Source organism: Arachis ipaensis, chromosome B1, assembly GCF_059453495.1.
Source record: "Arachis ipaensis isolate K30076 ecotype BB chromosome B1, ASM5945349v1, whole genome shotgun sequence".
NCBI classification, from domain to species: Eukaryota; Viridiplantae; Streptophyta; class Magnoliopsida; order Fabales; family Fabaceae; genus Arachis; species Arachis ipaensis.
In genome coordinates this window covers 136,425,992-136,432,372 of record NC_142436.1, presented here as the reverse complement: position 1 = coordinate 136,432,372, position 6,381 = coordinate 136,425,992, and positions in this window count along the sequence as shown.

The following is a 6,381-nucleotide window of genomic DNA, read 5'->3' as shown; positions in this document are numbered from 1 at the left end:
GAACTAGAGTTCCTCCTTCTAATGTGTCAAATAATAAATGGGTACAGAACCGTGCTCCAAAGTACTCGAGAAATTATAATTTCAACGTTCCTAGAGGAGGTTTTGAAATTTGGACTGAAAACTAAAAGAGAGGTGCTTCTCGACGAGGGGCATGAAGAAGAGGTGGTGGTCGAGTACGATCTTGACGCAACTTCCAAGATAGAGCTCCCTTCATTCTAAGAGATGCGCTTAGGAATAGCGTAACAACCACCCCTTCTAGAAACAAAATTAAATTCGAAATTTGAAAATTAGTTAGGAGATAAGCTTAGAATTTTGAATGTATGGATAGGAACCTAGTAACCACCCTCCGTTTGAAATTTAAAATATTCCAACCATCCTATCCCCAAATGTATATAAATAGGGGAGCACTCATAGGAAGAAAATCACTCCTCTCAAATACTAATCCTCTCCCTTCTCTCTCTACAAAGAAATAATATTTTGTGTGCAAACACAAGAGGCAAGCTCGAAGAAGCGTTAGGAAAAAGAGTAGGGAATTATGCCTTTCTCACTTTACGTTGACATGTAGTATGCTTAGTTATTTTTCTTCCATCCATGCATGGTTACTATCTTTCATGTGTCTCATGACATTAAGTACCTTTTTCTCATCCCTTATCCATATTGACCATGTCTATCTATTTTTGTCATTCATAATCTCTTGATTCATGAGTACATACCTTTCTACCATGTTTTATTTAATTATTTAGTATATCCTAATTTTATCCGATGCATTTACATGACTTTTCATATCATTATATCATTAATGTTCCTTTAATGTTTAGAGTACATACCTTTCTACCATGTTTTATTTAACTATTTAATATACCTTAATTCTACCATGTGCATTTACATGACTTTTCATATCATTATATCATCAATATTCCTTTAATGTTGAGAGTACATACCTTTCTACCATGTTTTATTTAACTATTTAATGTACCCCAATTCTACCATGTGCATTTACATGACTTTTCATATCATTATATCATTAATGTTTCTTTAATGTTGAGAGTACATACCTTTCTACCATATTTTATTTAACTATTTAATATACCCCAATTCTACCATGTGTATTTACATGACTTTTCATATCATTATATCATTAATGTTTCTTTAATGTTGAGAGTACATACCTTTCTACCATGTTTTATTTAACTATTTAATATATCCTAATTTTATCTTGTGCATTTACATGACTTTTCATATCATTATATCATTTGTATTCCTTTAATGTTGAAGTACATACCTTTTTACCATGTTACATTTAATTATTTAGTATATCCTAATTTTATCCATCTTCATAAATGCTTCTTGTATGACCCTCTTTTTATGTATGCTTAAAATAACCTTGATTGTAGATTGAACTGAGGGAATGATCCTTCGGTAAGGGAAGGTGACCCCCAAAGACAAGATATCGAGATGATCCCTCGGTAAGGGAGGGTGATCGATCGAGATGATCCTTCGGTAAGGGAAGGTGATCGCCAAGACATTCGAGATAAGAACCTTCGGTAAGGGAAGGGGACTCTCATTTTATACCGGTTTGAGCTCAATACCTTCCATAAAAGTTATAAGTTAAGAAAGGAGAAAACATGAATGAAAGTTTGATTTTTTATGTTTTTTAAAGGTTTATTTATGATTATGTTGATGTTACTTAAGATGTTATCCATCTATTTTCTTTCTATGTTCTTTCCTTTTTACCTATATGTTTTACGCTTTACAAGAGGTTCATACTACATGCCATATCATATGCCCCTTTTTAAAAATCCCGCACGTGGGTTGGAGATGGATATGGAGGTGTTGCATAGCACTCCTACTGAGACGTTAGGTTCTCATTCCTTTTTTTTCCCCATACTGTCTCCAGAGGAACATGGCACAGCGGATAGAGACGACGCAGTGCCCCCCGAAAGTAACTTCTAAGTATGACCCCTCGAAGCACGCGTGAGTAGTTGCGACCACTACTATCGTACTCCAAACTATCTAATTAGGTCGAGAGTTCATGGAAGAAGAACTCTAGCTGCCCGTCGTAACCTTCCTAGATAGGAACGCTTCAGCATCTAGGAAGTGGTCATCTAAGGTGATACACCTCGAGTCAGACTCCGAGACCAAGGGAGAGGAATCCGACAACCCTGGCCAGGAGAAAGACACCATGGAGGAGGATCCAGAGGAGGAGTTGAACCCTTGCGGAAGTCCAAAGGTGGAATACGTGTCCTATTCCCCCACTTTGGCACCCCGTCGAGTTTTGGTTCATCCCACACAACGGAACCGGATCTTCACTGCGCGAAAAGGTGTTGGAGGAAGACCCCTGGTACCTCTATTCGTGAATAACTGAAGGGTCCTGATCAATGATAGAATATGATACAAGTATGGGAGCCTCTTCGACGAGATTAGTTAGGACGTAATTAGTTTCTTTTCCTGTTATAATTTTCTCTAAGTATTTTATCTTGAACCGTACTCATGGTTAAGATATTATTTCACATTTATTCGATTCCAACGTTTTAATGCTACTCATTTTCCTCTCTGCGCGCACTTTCTCCCTCCTCGCGTAACCATTAAGTCATTCTTTTTCTTTGTCGAGTGTGGCACCTTATTTTAAAGACCTTCAAGATAGGATAAAACTTAGGGTGTTACATTATTGGTATCAGAGCAAAGTCGATCCTAGGGATTCTGTCTCAGGAGGTATAACTAATAAAACTTCTTCCTAGGGTTATCCATAAACAGGGGACCCATGGCAAGTCGTGGACGCCCACGTGGATTGAGCTCGAGCTCCTCAACCCTAGCAAAGCACATGAAGGAGATGGCCAAGGCAATGAAAGATCAGGCCCAAGCCACTACTCTGATGGCTCAACAACTGTCCACTAGGGACAGGGATCCCAATACTCCCAGATTGGAGGAGGGACAAACCCGTACGACTTTTGCTGACTTCAAGAAGATTGATCCGCCTGAGTTCCGTGGGGCCTTCGACCCTGATATGACAGAGGAATGGCTGACAGAAATGGAGAAATTATTCACAATTTTCCATGCACTGAGGTGCAGCAGGTGAATTGCGCTACCTTCATGCTCAAAGTTGATGCCGAATTCTGGTGGGATGGAGCAAGACGGTTGTTGGAGGATGCTGGAACAGATATCAGCTGGGCCACCTTCAAGGAAGCTTTCTACAAGAAGTACTTCTCCCTTTCTGTTCGAGAGTCCAAGAAGATGGAGTTTCTTCAGCTGAAGCAAGATAGGATGAGTATTGCAGAGTACACAGAGAAGTTCGAGAGGCTCTGTAAATTTTCCGCAATGTATAAGGCTAATCCAGATAAAAAGTGGAAGTGTATGAAGTATCAAGGAGGGCTCAGGGCAGAGATCCTAACCACAATAGCCCCACTGGAAATCCGGGAGTTCTCCTCCCTTGTTAGCAAGTGCCAGGTGATCGAAGAATGCACACAAAAAACTAGCATCAGAAAGAAGCGAGGCTTTCAAGAAAAGGCAGCTGAATCAAGGATCTTCTCAGCAGTTGTCACAGAAGAAGGCCTTTCTTGGAAGACCTACAGGAAGGCAACCTCAACAAGGCACGAATCGCCAGAAACCTCCCACTAACACCTCACCAAAGGCCACCGAACTCAAGGAGTGTGCCTCGTGTGGAAAGCAACATAGGGGCAGGTGCCTTGCCGGGAAAAATGTCTGCTTCCGGTGTTTCTAGCCGGGAGATATCGCCAGGGAATGTCCAGCAGTTCCCCCACCCCAGCCGGTAAGAGTGTCAAAACTCAGCAGGTTTGTCAGAGGGCTTGCATCCTCATTTCAGATAGATCATACTTTGCTAACCTAGTGTGCCTTCCTTTAGTAGGATTAGACATCATCCTAGGAATGGATTGGCTCAACAAAAACCGAGTCTTATTAGATTGTTTTAAGAGAAAAGTCATCTTTCCTTCTCAATCCATACGAGACACATGTGACCTTCCAAGATCCTCCAAAGGTACAAGTACGAGGCAAGAATATGCCTTGCTAAATTCGGTAAAAGCAGATTCCCATCAGGAGTTCTGTGAGATACCAGTAGTACAAGACTTTTCAGATGTCTTTCTCGAAGATATACCCTTGTTTCCCCCAACACGAGAGGTTGAGTTCTCCATAGAATTGATGCCTGGGACAGGGCCAATCTCCATAGCCCCTTACCGGATGGCTCCATTGGAGCTCACTGAACTGAAGAACCAACTAGAGGAGCTATTGCAAAAGGGATTCATCAGACCAAGTGTCTCTCCCTGGGGAGGTTCAGTATTGTTTGTGAAGAAAAAGGGTGGCAGTATGCGTCTCTGCGTGGACTATAGGCAACTCAACAAAATCACGGTGAAAAACAAGTATCCCCTCCCAAGAATAGATGACTTAATGGACCAACTACAAGGTACAACATTGTTCTCAAAAATCGACCTGAGATCAGGGTATCATCAAATAAGGGTAAGAGAAGAAGACATTCCAAAGACGGCATTTCGAACGAGATACAGACACTACGAGTTCACAGTAATGTCTTTTGGGTTGACCAATGCCCCTGCCGTCTTTATGGAGTACATGAATAGAATTTTTCGACCTTACCTCGACAGCTTCGTGGTGGTATTCATAGATGATATTTTGATTTTCTTTAAGACAGAAGAAGAACACAGGGAGCACTTGCGTGTAATACTGGGGACCCTTCGAGAGAAAAAGTTGTACGCGAAACTATCCAAGTGTGAGTTTTGGATGAAGGAGGTACAATTTCTTGGACATATGGTTTCCGGCAACGGAATATCAGTAGATCCCAGTAAGATAGACTCTGTACTAAATTGGGAAAGGCCGACGTCAGCAACAGAAATAAGGAGTTTTTTAAGATTGGCGGGCTACTATAGAAGGTTCATAAGAGGGTTTTCCCAACTAGCCCTGCCGTTAACTCGTCTAACCAGAAAGGATTCCCTGTTTATTTGGACGCCAGACTGTGAAAGAAGCTTCCAAGAGTTAAAATGTCGCTTGACATCCGCCCCAGTACTAGCCTTACCTAACCCCGACATGGCCTTCGAAGTTTACTGCGATGCCTTAGGACAAGGATTGGGTTGCGTACTAATGCAATGCAAAAAGGTAGTGGCGTATGCGTCAAGACAACTGAAGACCCACGAAGCCAACTATCCAACTCACGACCTTGAACTAGCCGGGATAGTATTTGCGCTGAAGACATGGAGGCATCATTTGTACGGAGTTGGGTTTCAAGTATTCTCTGATCATAAGAGCTTAAAGTACCTGTTCGACCAGAAGGAACTCAACATGCGACAAAGGAGATGGATGGAGTTTCTTAAAGACTACGACTTTGTTCTAAATTACCACCCGGAAAAGGCTAACTTGGTGGATGACGCTCTGAGTCGGAAGGTACTCAAGGCATCATGGCTGATGATAAAAGAGGCAGACATGAGACAGAAGTTCCCGAACTTGTTTACAGGTAACAATCATGGTGAAGATCTCCTTTTCTCCCCAACAATAGGAAATTACAGTAAGACCCCTAAGTTATTTAAACGACCCTCATCGACCAATTTCGGACATGGAATTTGGGGACAAATTCTTTTCTTACGGGGGTGATAATGTAACAACCACCCCTTCTAGAAACAAAATTAAATTCAAAATTTGAAAATCAGTTATGAGATAAGCTTAGAATTTGAATTTATGGATAAGAACCTAGTAACCACCCTCCGTTTGAAATTTAAAATATCCCAACCACCCTATCCCCAAATGTATATAAATAGTGGAGCACCCATAGGTAGAAAATCACTCCTCTCAAATACTAATCCTCTCCCTTCTCTCTCTACAAAGAAATAATATTCTGTGTGCAAACACAAGAGGCAAGCTCGAAGAAGCGTTAGGAAAAAGAGTAGGGAATTATGCCTTTCTCACTTTATGTTGGCATGTAGTATACTCTAGTTATTTTTCTTTCATCTATGCATGGTTACTATCTTTCATGTGTCTCATGGCATTAAGTACCTTTTTCTCATCCCTTATCCATATTGACCATGTCTATCTATTTTTGTCATTCATAATATCTTGATTCATTAGTACATACCTTTCTACCATATTTTATTTAATTATTTAGTATATCCTAATTTTATCCGATGCATTTACATGACTTTTCATATCATTATATCATTAATGTTCCTTTAATGTTGAGAGTACATACCTTTCTACCATGTTTTATTTAACTATTTAATATACCCTAATTTTACCATGTGCATTTACATGACTTTTCATATCATTATATCATCAATATTCCTTTAATGTTGAGAGTACATACCTTTCTACCATGTTTTATTTAACTATTTAATATACCCCAATTCTACCATGTGCATTTACATGACT